Genomic DNA, 12,988 nt, shown 5'->3' with positions numbered 1-12,988 from the left:
TTACTGCAAGCATCCAAACAAGTCGTTGGATTCTCAGTGTTATTGTGAAGGACTTGCAATTAAAAACTGCTAAAATATCAAAACAATCCTCAATAGCAGGAGGATGAACATAGCAAGCAGAAATGTTCTGCTACTGTTCTATTGTTTCCACATTCAACTATTTTCCAGTGTCGTGATATATAAAATCATAAAGTGCCAAAATGTATTGCGCAACATAAGATGAACAAATGCACATGCAACACAGTAAATCTGGTGGGAAAACACATTTTCATGCAAGTCACCATTCTTCAAACAATTTCAGATTATACAACAATTTAGTGAAGGATACAAGGATACTTAATTATAAGGACTTTTCTGATCCCACTCATCATTCTGTATATATAAAATGTAGATAATGGGTAATATATAATTAATGATATATTCTACTAAAAATATATATGACTATGTAATTCGAGTCAGTTATCAATTAACTATATTAACTATATCTATAAAAGTTTTGAAATAAGTACATTACCCATCAGACATCACACTTTGTGTAAAACACCTACAAATCATAACTAAATATTCTTTAAAAAAAAGTAAATAAAGAGAAAGAAAACTAGAATTAGCATCCAACTGATCACAGGATATGCTCAACAGTAATTAGTCTGTAACTGATCTCAGGATCTGCCTGTTTAGCGCAATTGGACCGAGTGTCTTTAAATGCAGGTCAGTTTAGACACAATCTACCTTAGCAGAAGACTTCTCTTGCCTGTATAAAATTGTGCATCCTCTTACTATAGATTACTTATAGCAATTTACGTAACAGGATGCCAAGTTTGACTTTTCTTACTGCCGTGAAGCAAACATGCTATTCCTGATAGAGAGGTGCAGTGCAAGTAAAATGCTAGCAAAATTAATAGTGACATAGGATCTTCATACATGACATCAGATGACAAGCACTCTGGTATGAGGACTGTTCTTTTAAAATGGTGGGTTATTGGGAAATTATATGATCCTAACATATTAATGTTAAAAATGGCAGATTTTCAGCTGTTTGGTGTACAGCCCTGTCTTGCCCATTTAAGGAGAAAATAACTTTCTTGGAAATCAAACTAGCAAAAACTTAAATTGGTAAAATGGAAAATCGCCAAATAAATCAGGGCACCACTTTTAATGTATTTTGACAAAGACTGAAATACAGGAGAGAAAAAAAAAAGGAAAAAAGCAATTTTAAAAGTTACATTACCTCACACGAAAAGTTTGCTTTCAGCAGCACTTTTCAGAATAAGTAAGTATTTGAGCAATAGTTTTGAAGGCACATTCTTGAAATCATTGTATTTTATTTGTGTGCCAAATATAAGATTGCTCAACTTTGTGCCAGGGCTCAGAGATTGAAAGTGGACTGAGGAGATGCTATTGTGTGCTGAAATATCACTCAACACACAAACAGTTCTCCCCTATCAACTCTTTTGTCTATGCTCCTTGTGGGTTTGCTCAAAACAGACAAAATGAACTGACCTGCAATTAAAATGAAACTGCATTTCAGTACCATGGAAGTTCTAGATAAATCCCTTTTAGATTAGTTTTCCAGGACCTCACCATCTTAGCAACTATATACAGTACTTGAAATGCAAATTACAGAGCCACACAGCATTAATTGTACACAGTACTGCGACTTGCTGCATATTCTTGTGTGATCTTTTTGTTGTTAAGGTCAACTTTTTGTACAAGTAGCAATAAATGGCTTTATGATATTAAAAGAATACTGAAAATCATAGCCAAGACCAATCCTGGTGTAAATTCTGCAACTTAGCATAGAGGTCCTGCCAATAGTGTGCCTGAACAGGCTTCTTGTGTTTTTTCCAGCCTCACTGCAGTACTTTTGTCTTAGATTATATGATCTTTCAACAATACTGACCAGTTGCCCGAATCTTGCCTCGGGTATTGGATCGTTACGAACGTGTACATTAATTTCTCATTATTACTATGTTGCTACACAGAGTGTGATGGTGACCTCGTTCCATATTTTAGTTTTCTTTCTTCATTGCACTTGTGTTTGAGTTTTCATATCCTCTTGTATGTTGTAACTATTGATATTCAATTCAGAAAATAAATTTAAGGAAGTAATTAACAGGGAATTTCTGTGTACAACTAGTTTGAATAAAATTCTATTGGATATGTTTGATTCAAAGGTTCCAAGTTGCTCACCTGGTGTGTGTGGTTGGTACTGAGCATATGTACTTACACTAACCCATAAGTGCTTATTTCTAGCATTAACTTTTATCACCATAAATCTATAAGCTGAACAGTGTTTACTCAGTTTTTGAGTTGGATATCTATTTTGTGTATTCAATACAATTTCAAGCTTCCAATAAGTTGCAAAAATTTGGAGTTTAACAAGTATTATTTTAAAATATTTTGGCAAGCCAAATTGAAAGAAAACATCATATTAGTCTAATTTCAATATTGTAGGAAGACTTTTGTCTATGAAAACTGCACTTTAGTAAAAGACGTCTTTCAATATTGATTCCCCTGGCCAGTAACATCCTTAAATGAACCTTTAGGCAGCTGAACAAACAGCAACTTCATATTTGTCTACACTAGAAAGAATATCGAAAACCAGAGGCCATTCAGTTCACTGTTTGAGTTAGTTATTTTCTAGAGCAATTGAAAAATAATCCCACTGCCCTGCTCTCCCCCATAATCTTGTATCTTCCTTTCCTTCCATCTTTTAAGAGAAGAGCAGTAAATGTTTGAACAGTTTCTGCCTCAACTACTCCCAATGGCAAAGTGCTATAACAATTCTCCAGGTAAAGAAATTTCTCCTAACCTCTCTCCTCACTCCCTTAGTGACTTTAAATTGATGGCCCATCACGACTGATTCCACAACCAGAGGAAATTGTATTTTCCTATTCACTCCATCAAAACCCTTCATAATTTTTTTTTAAAGCTCTAAAATCTCCTCTTGGCTTTCTATGCTTCAGTGCAAACAGTCCCAATATCTGGTCTATTCTTATAACCATAGTTTTTTTCTCTGGTATAATCCTTGTGAATATAGGCCATATGCTCTCTATGGCTTTGTTGTCTTTTCTATAATGGAGTGCTGAAAACCGCACATAGTACTTCAACTGTTGGCTCACCATTCTGGCCATTTTGCTAACCTGTCAATGCCCTGAAGTTTTCTGCAGTCCTTCTCATTGTTTGCTAATCCCTTACTTTTGTGTTAGCAGAAAAATATCATGCTCCCTACACCAAAGTCCAAATTGTTATTATATGTAAAATTGAGACCATAAGTGGGTACATCACTTCCAACCCTTCACTAATCTGACCAGTAGCTATTAACCCTAACCCTTAATTTTCTGTCTGTGAACTAACTTTCTATACATTCTACTACATTTCTTCTTGTACCATGTTACTGATTTTTTTTTAAAAATAGCCTCCTGCGAGATGCTTTATGGAATGCTTTAAATGCATAAAGAGATCTACTGTATTGCCTATATACACATGTTGGTCATTGTCAAAAAAATTCTGAATAATGGGGGGGATGGAATTGGTCTTGGGAGGATTGTGCAAAACGTGCAATAGCGAATCAGCAGCATTTGTTAATTATGCCAAATCTGCCTAGAAAAAAACGTTGAGAATTCAACTCCAGTTTCTTTCAAAGTCTTTCCGAAAAATAAATTTAACTCTCAAATGTTTACAGGATGAGGGGACAGACCCTGAGAAATTCTGAAAATTGCACTCGATCAGAATGCACAGATGTCGTTGGAAGCTCTGGACAGCTGTTGAGGTAAAATTATTCAATTGAAGCCCAGGCTTTTGAAGTAATAACTTCAATGAAAATATTAAGAGACACAAAATGGTGTGTAAATTTAATTATTTTAATTTAAAAAAGTACGTTGTTTAAAACCTTATTTTGTACAATTGAAATTTCAGCTATTGAGGTAAAGAAAAGGCAGAAGATTTTTCTATCCAAAAAGTATTTTGAATGATTCTATTGGTTCGTCAACAAGTGTATAATGGCAAAATGCTTACATGTTTCGATAGGAATTTTCTATTATAAATGTTTACATACTGATGTTCAGTATTAAATTTTGACATTGAAAAGCATGACTCAAAATCATGACAGGGAGTAAAGTTTGTGGGCAATGCACATATTGGTCATTCTGTCAAATATTATTCTTGAATAATGGGGGGATGGAATTGGTAAATTTTGAATACATAGATGGTTTGATTGCACTCTCTATTTTTATTTTTAAAAGATGGTATGAAGGAGGGTGGAGCATGTTGAAGCCCCAGTCTCAGCCATGGATGGCTCAACAGAGGCAGGCAGTTTCCCTTTGGGATGGAATAAAAAGCAAATTGTGAGGCACTCCGATAAACATCTCGGTGGCAAATTTCAAAGAGCTGGGTCTGGAAGTAAATTGGCAACCTAGCCATGATTTGGAAGACCCAGAAGGAAAGCTAAAATTAAAAATCAACTCAACAGTAAAACAGTTTCATGCATTTTGGTTATTTTTTGGAAGAGACGGAGGAAGTTCCATGGAGATTTAGAAACAAATTTGCCTGTAGCAGTTGGAAGATAACCAGCTAAGTATTTCTGACTACTTTCTGAACAGGGCTCACTTCCAGATCATGATTCAAATTTGGAGACTAGCAACAAGTCCTGCAATAAAATCAGGCGTCAGCGTTAATTAAATAAAGCCTGGGGAGGGAGAAGAGTTGTGCACTATTTTTGTCCCAAAATATGTGTCACAAGTGTACATTTCAGTGTCATTTATTTCATTATGTTTTTGTCAACAAAAACATAGGTTTGACAAATACTTGTTCATGAAAAAATTAACTTTTAAATTGAGTACAACTCCTCCTCCACCACAGAAAGTTACTGCATAAAATATATTATTTCATATAGGATGCAACAGAGGCCTCAAAAGTTGGTATCTGCAGCACGCTCCAAGAATTTTTCAGTAGCGTTATTTATGTCCTCCTTTAAATGGAGAATGTCTGGACAATTTACATGCTGAAGTGCAATGTAATCAAGATGGAATTTTGTTTGGTCTGTTCATAATTTGTGCAGTCCTCACATGGATCCAGTATGTTTTAAAATATGGAATGTCTGTACATGGCTTGTTCCAATCTAGGAACTGATAGACAAAAGTACCGACAAGCCACATTTTACAAGAGCAAGAAATACAATAAAATAATGTACAATCATTTTCCTAGCTGCTTTAAAGGGGCACTGTCTTCAAGAAAAACTGATAAAACTTTTCTTTAATTTTTGGGCGAGCAAGCAAAAGAACCAAATATCAATTTAATCACAATGACACTACACAATTAGCATGATTTAGCTCACTGTGCCGTGATTGTGAAAAAAATAAATGCTAAGGGCATTTTCCATAAATATGGTGCCCTTTCAAAATGATTTAAAATAAAAACGTCCTCTGATTTTTAATTGTTATTTTCTCCCCATCCCTTCAGGTTTCAGTAAGCTACATACTTTTCTCCGGCAGAGAGGGTAGATTGGAAATCTTATTTCATCCCTAAGCCTCTTCAATTAGCTATTAGGCATACAAGAATAGCTCAGGTGACTGTTCCTCCCAGGCTGAAGCACCTAGCTTCCCAATAATATGGCTCAGATCAGGAGCTTTATTAAGAGTTCCAAGAAATAATGTGTCCAGTCATGCTGGCACACATCATCAACACCACAGCACTACCGAAAAACATTCCCCTCAACACCACAGCACTACCAAAAAACATTCCCCTCAACACCACAGCACTACCGAAAAACATTCCCCTCAACACCACAGCACTACCGAAAAACATTCCCCTCAACACCACAGCACTACCGAAAAACATTCCCCTCAACACCACAGCACTACCGAAAAACATTCCCCTCACTTTAATGCTGCAGTTGCACTGAATTGAAAAAAATAAATGGACATACACCTGTTTCATGCTTTAAAATTATTTGCCAGTTTTTAATAACTGAGGTTTTCAGCGGCCTTTATCGTCATTAGTGAGACTTCACTGTAAAACAATTGTGTAGTTACACACAGAACCACTAATTACAATAATGTCAACACAAGAAAAATGGTATTGAAATACCACCCAAGTCAAACATGCCCTTTACAAAAAGAAAAAAAATCAATCAGAAACATACTTAAGAAAAAAAGAGCAAGGCATGCTTTCTAAACACAAAAGCTATTTATTTTCAAGGCCGAGTATGGTTCCTGTGCTGGTTAGAAAAAGCCACAAATTGTTTCCCTCTTACACATGACAAACACGGATTTGAGTTCTTTTAGAATTTTACTGCAAAGTTTGAATAGCACAAAGCGCTTTCCTTGTTATTTTCTCCCCAAAGACAGCGGACAAAGCTTGTATTGTGCGATATCCAAGACTTTGAGTCATATATCAGTGATGGGGCCAGTTAGAGATTGCTAAAAACAACCAGTTAAAGCTGGTCTCTTTATAAAAAAAAATTGTCGGGCAAACTGTTTCTTATCCTGGGTGACAGAGTACGTGAGCCTAGCTATTGTAGGAAGCTGCGTTTGGATCTCTACACTCAAAGCAGTGGTCAAGGAATGTTACCATTTAGGTGATTAATAGGTGTTTATTTTTAGGGCTTGAACTGGAAGGCCATTTCAAGGCCACTGCAAGATGATATCTACATAATCGGAGAGTGCCTTGCACGTTTACAACCTTTTTCCCTGACATCTGGGACCTGGCTGGTGTCCTCACAGGCAGTTAAAAAGTGCCAGATAAATTCACAAACAGGATATACAGACCTGTTTATACAAAGGAGCAAGAAAAGGAAAACTTCAGGAAGTTATGTCCTCTGCAGTATTCCCTGAATACATCGAACCCTCCTCCATCATACATTTTAAACTGCCTGCATTGAAACGTGCTACCATGGACTCCAGGGGCAAGCTGCAGCCTTCACTGCCCCCTAGCATCTGCATTGTCAGAATTAAGGAAGGATTAAAGCATTGCTACAGAGAACATGAAATATCTTACAAAGAGCCCAGGAGACTAGAGCTGCCCTTTGGAGGACCATCACATATCAGCGGAGTCACCTAGGTCTATAATGTGGACATACATTGTAATTTAGCACCAAGAATTCCACAGAAAAGTGGCCTTGGGTTCCATCAGGATGACAAGTAGGACACTGCTCGTTCACTTTATGCAGCCTGGTTAGATACAGATTTCAAACATTAATCTGGAGCCACACTTCATCATTTGTACTGTGTTTATACATCCTAGATACTGTTACAATAAGAACATAAGAATTAGGAGCAGGAGTAGGCCATATGGTCACTCAAGCCTACGCCGTCATTCAATAAGATCATGGCTGATTTTCGACCTCAACTCCACTTTCCTGCTCTATCCCCATATTCCTTGATTCCTCCGGAGTCCAAAAATCTATCTATCTCAGCCTTGAATATACTCAACGACTGAGCATCCACAGCCCTCTGGGGCAGAGAATTCCAAAGATTCACAACCCTCTGAGTGAAGAAATTCCTCATCTCAGTCTTAAAAGGCCGGCCCCTTATCCTGAGACTATGCCCCCTAGTTCTAGGCTCTGCATCCAGGGAAAACAGCCTCTCAGCATTTATCCTGACAACCCCCCTCAGAATCTTATATGTTTCAATGAAATCACCTCTCATTCTTCTAAACTCCAGAGAGTACAGGCCCAGTCTACTCAATCTCTCCTCATAGGACAGCCCTCTCATCCCAGGAATCAATCTACTAACTATCCAAAATATTATTGGACAGTAACTGCAAACTGTAACGTCCGTGTGTAATTGAGACACGGACTGCAGAAGTTGGTTATAACAGGTGTTTACTGAATGGAGACAAAACTGGAACTACTATACAAAGTTACTACACAGGCTTATATACAGGGGTGGTCACTACTGGTACTGCAGTATACAGGGGCTGCAGAATATAGTTCCTTCTTCAAGGTACATACACTACAATTCCTCCCCTTTTAGCTAAACAGCACATAACATTCGATTAATAATTAAATAACATATTTACAATTACAGTTGCTATATACATTAGCTGAAGTTAATCAATTATAAATTCAGTCTTTGAGGAGGCTTCCTGATTCTGTCCGGATAACGCCTCTTTGGGGTATCAGGTTCTTCTGGCAAAGTTGATTCGGGATCAACGTCGTTGTTTGGTTCGTCTGCTTCCAATATCACCCATTCTGAGGTAGATGCAATTGGTACTTCGGTTTCATCACCAGGTGTGTAGGATCATGGTGTAGATTTGACGTTTTCCAGTGACTCTAGAATCTGGTCAGCATGGCGTCTTACAATGCTCTCTCCAATGTCCACGGTATACATTAGAGGTCCTTGCCGTGTGCAGATCGTTCCTGGCTGCCATTTCTCTGTGCGGTAGTCCCGGGCCAAAACTGGTTGACCTATCTTGAAACTCCTGGTTGGCCTTTCATTCATATTCTGAAACTGCCTGCTCTCCACATCTCTTCTGATGTTTGGCTTAACCAAATCCAAGCGGCATCTTAAGTCTTCGATTGAAGAACATCATGGCTGGAGTTTGGTTGGTAACCGCATGTGTTGCATTCCGGTAGGCAAACAAGAAGTTATCCACCTTGTGTTGTAGGGGTATGTCTTCATTACACATTGCCTTGATAGCCTTCTTGAATGTTTGAACGAACCTCTCAGCCAATCCATTGGTGGCTGGATGATATGGGGCGGATGTGTAATGCTTAACACCATTGTTCTTTAAGAACCTCCGGAACTCTTCAGACACAAACTGTGGTCCATTGTCGGAGCAAATCTGTTCAGGCAGCCCATTTCTGGCGAATATGGTTCGTAAAACTGTGATAGTTTTTTCTGTGGTGGTTGAGGACATTTTTATTACCTCTGGCCACTTTGAATGTGCATCCACCGCAATTAAAAACAAACATCGAGTCCATAAATGGACCAGCAAAATCAATGTGTACCCTTTGCCATGGAGATGAGGGCCACTCCCATGGATGTAGAGGGGCTTGTGGTGGGGCGTTTTGGACCTTCTGGCATCCTGTACAGCTCTTGGTCATCTCTTCGATTTCTCTATCGATTCCTGGCCACCACACAAACGCTCTGGCTAAGTTCTTCATTTTTACCCCTCCCAGATGACCCTCATGAAGCTCATTGAGCACTCTATCCTTCAATTTGGGTGGAATTACTACTCTGGATCCACACATCAAGGTTCCTCGGCACACTGACAGCTGTTCTCTTCTCGGCGAGAATGCTGGCAACAGTGGTTCGCCATGTGCTGGCCATCCCTTCACCGTTAAATCATAGACCCTGGAGAGTGTCGGGTCATTTCGTGTTTCCTTTTCTATGTTTGCATTCGTCACAGGTAGACATTCGACCATGGTCGAGTGGAATATCTCCACAGGATCCACTGCAGGTGCTTCTTCCACCATCGGCAACGGTAGGCGCGACAATCCATCAGCATTCCTATGCTGTTTAGTTCCTTTGTGCTCGATGTCATATTGGTGTGCCCCTAGGAAAAGGGACCACCTCTGTAGCCGTTGTGCTGTCATTATCGGGACGCCCTTCTTAGGGTTGAAAATGGAGACAAGAGGTTGATGATCAGTTAGTAGAGTAAATTTCTGTCCGTGCAGGTAGTGATTGAACTTCTTCACCCCCACACCAGGTTGAGGGCCTCTGTCAATCTGGGCGTAGTTACGCTCGGCTGCAGTTAACGAGCGTGACGCAAAAAGCTATCGGCCTCTCTGAACCATCAAGGGATTTATGCGACAGTACCGCTCCAACGCCGTAGGGAGACGCATCGCACGCCAGTCTTATTGGTAGTGATGGGTTGTAGTGAGCCAATACTTCTCTTGAAGTGATCAGGCCTTTACACTTCTGAAAGGCCCGCTTACATTCATCGCTCCATTTCCATGCTACTCAAGTTTGTAGCAGGGCGTTCAGTGGGTGCAGAATTGTGGACAAATTCGGCAAAAACTTATGGTAGTAATTCACCAATCTGAGGAATGACCTCAGTTGCGACACATTTTCAGGCGCTGGAGCCTTAACTACCGCTTCAATTTTGTCAGGGGACTTATGTAGCCCCTCTTCATCAATCACGTGGCCACAATACGATATTTGTTTCTTAAAAAACTCGCACTTGGGGCGATTGGCTCGTAGCCCATGTTCTCTTAGTCTAGTGAGCACCTGTCTAGGCTGGCAAGGTGTTCACTGTCATTTTCACCTGTCACTAGGATGTCGTCCAAGTAACACTGAGTCCCCGGAATCCCTTGCAGGACTTGTTCCATCACTCTTTGCCATATAGCCGGAGCTGATGCAACTCCGAATACCAGTCGATTATACTGGTAAAGACCTTTGTGAGTGTTTATCGTGAGATATTTCCTAGAGGATTCTTCAACCTCCATCTGCAAATATGCTTGCGCTAGGTCAATTTTTGTAAAACGTTTCCCTCCAGATAGTGAGGCGAAAATATTTTCTATCCTCGGAAGAGGATACTGTACTGTGTGAAGGACTGGGTTCAGTCACCTTGAAGTCCCTACAGATGCGAACCTTCCTTGGCTCCTCAGACTTATTGTTTAACGTTTTCTTCAAGACAGGAACGATGGGTGTCGCCCACTCGCTCCAGTCTACCTTAGTTAACACACCTGCATTCTCCAGATTCTCCAGCTCTGCCTCGACGGCTGGGCGAATTGCATACGGTACCGGTCTTGCTTTGAAAAACTTGGGAATTGCATTCTCTTCTATTTTTATTGAGGCGGTTACGCCTTTAAGAGTTCCCAGTTCTTCTTGAAATACCTCTTTAGTGTTAGCCAAGATTTTTGACAATTGTCCAGGTGTGACGTCGTCATCCTTTTTACCAGCCACCGTCAGTGCCTGAATGGAGTGCCAGTCTAAACTTATCTTTCTGATCCATTCACGTCCCAATAATGGTGGTCCACCATCTTGCAGTATGTACAGATACAATTTCTGTATTTCCTTGCCGTTGTATTCGACAGGCACCCTTATTTTCCCTCTGGGGTATACTTTCTGCCCCGTATATGTCTCCAAGACAATGGATGTGTCTTTCAAGGGTATGTGTGAGAATAGCCGCTTGTAGTCTCGTCGATTCATGACGGTCAGGGCTGATCCTGTATCCAATTCCATTTTGACTTGGGACCCTGCTATCATGAGGGTGACCCAAATGGTTCGGTGATCCTCTTTTGTGATTACGTTGTGTAGTTTGAGACAGCTTAGTCTCTTGTTCCCAGATTCACTATCGCTCTTCTGGTCTTCGGAACTACTGTCCGTCATCTTTTGTACTTTCCTGTACTTTTCCTTAGTAGTCTTTTTGTTGTCGTTAGTCTTCTTCCCGGACCTGCAAACTCGTGCAATGTGTCCCATCTTTCCGCATTGCCTGCATGTTTTGTCCTTGGACCAGCAGTCCTTCTGGTCATGGGTTGTTCTGCCGCAGCGATAACATTTTTCAAATCCCCGTGTCATTTCATGGGTGCCGTATTCCTGTGGCTTTTGCTGTATTTCCGCAGCTCCCCTTGCTGCTGCTTCGTACGATACTGCCACGCTGAAAGCCTTATCTAACGTCAGCTCTTTCTCTGAGAGTAACCTCTTCTGGGTTCCTTCACTCAGGAGTCCACAGACAAATTTGTCCCGTAGGGTATCTGCCAGTCCTGCTCTGAACTGGCAGTGCTTTGATAGTTTGCGTAGTTCCGTAAGGTAATCAGCATTGCTCTCATCTTTATGCTGATTTCTCTTGTGGAATTTAAATCTTTCTGCTATCAGCAGCAGTGTAGGATTTAGGTGTTCCTGTAGGATATCAACAATTTCGTTAAAACTCTTCGCCATCGGTTTGACTGGAGTGATCAGGTTCCGCAATAGGCCGTACGTTCTTGCGCCCATTAAGTTTAGTAGTACTGATGCCTTTTTCTCATCGGCTACTTCATTTGCCTTGCATTATACTTCGACTCTTTCCACATACGTGGTCCAGTCTTCTATTGCATTATCGAAGGCAGTGATATTGCCAGTCTTCGGCATCTTGGAGATCTAAGATGGCACCTCCCGCGCTTTGCCTTCTTCCCCGATTGAACAAAATGGCGCCTCCCGCGCTTTGCCTTCTTCCCCGCTGGATTAAGATGGCGCCTCCCGCGCGTTCTGTCTTTTCCGCTGCTGCTAGCGGTGTTGCTGGCGTTTTTATGCCTTGATGGCGATGCCCTATGGTCTTCACGCACTTCCCTCCTGCGCTGTTGCCAACGCCGCTCTCCGCGGTCCCCGTGGCAAACTGCAGCTCCTCGTGCGCTTCTAATTTCTTTTATTTTAATTACTGTTCCCGTCGTCAGAGCAGACCCTATGGGACACTTTCCTCCCTCTTCTCGGGTCTGTACGCTGCCCGGCTTCGTAGCACCGGCCGCGCCCTGTGTGCTGCACCCTCTCTCTCTCTCTCCTCTTCCCGGCAACGCTGCTCGGCCCCGTTGAAAAGCCACCCGATCGAGCTCTAGCCCGCCGCAGCCCAGGAAGGATCAGTGTACTACCTGCCACCAGCCCGATTAGCTGGAACACCATAGGCTGGATAACCAAGCCCAGCTCTCGACAGCCTCTCCTGCAAATCTTCGAATTCGATGAATCAGAGGGCGGTTGCCCACGGTCGACGCCCGTTTCTTCTGTTTGTTTGTTTTTTTCCCCGTTTTTTTTGGATTTCTTCCTTCTGGCCTCGACCTCTAACAACTTCGCTTCAGGGATGGATCCCTGTGAGGTGGTGCAGAACTGTAGGTAAGTTCGGATCTGTTCGTCGCCAGTGTAATGTCCATGTGTAATTGAGACACGGACTGCAGAAGTTGGTTATAACAGGTGTTTACTGAATGGAGACAAAACTGGAACTACTATACAAAGTTACTACACAGGCTTATATACAGGAGTGGTCACTACTGGTACTGCAGTATACAGGGGCTGCAGAATATAGTTCCTTCTTCAAGGTACATACACTACACAAACTTTTGTACAATTTTTAAAAA

General features: G+C 41.0%; 1 protein-coding gene and 1 long non-coding RNA gene across 7 annotated transcripts in view; one reads left to right on the top strand and one right to left on the bottom strand.

Annotated features, from left to right (window-relative positions):
* The window catches only part of cdin1 (CDAN1 interacting nuclease 1), a 165,146-nt gene that overhangs the window by 2,586 nt on the left and 149,572 nt on the right, over positions 1-12,988 (bottom strand). Inside the window, exon 11 of one of the 5 annotated variants that reach the window (XR_015080289.1) lies at positions 1,901-2,069. The exons of the other annotated variants lie outside the window; for them this stretch is intronic. The gene's annotated coding sequence lies outside the window, so the exon portion shown is untranslated. The remainder of the gene's footprint in view (positions 1-1,900; positions 2,070-12,988) is intronic. 5 annotated transcript variants of the gene reach the window in all.
* The window catches only part of LOC147109482 (uncharacterized), an 88,246-nt gene that overhangs the window by 57,612 nt on the left and 17,646 nt on the right, over positions 1-12,988 (top strand). For both annotated transcript variants that reach the window (XR_015080295.1, XR_015080296.1), the window contains exon 2: positions 3,686-3,772. This is a non-coding gene — a long non-coding RNA (uncharacterized LOC147109482). The remainder of the gene's footprint in view (positions 1-3,685; positions 3,773-12,988) is intronic.

The sequence above is a fragment of the Somniosus microcephalus genome, chromosome 12 (genome assembly GCF_052327205.1).
Source record: "Somniosus microcephalus isolate GS21.2 chromosome 12, FLI_Smic_1.0, whole genome shotgun sequence".
NCBI lineage: Eukaryota > Metazoa > Chordata > Chondrichthyes > Squaliformes > Somniosidae > Somniosus > Somniosus microcephalus.
The sequence above is the reverse complement of the archived record's forward strand: the minus strand, read 5'-3'. Positions and strand labels throughout refer to the sequence as shown.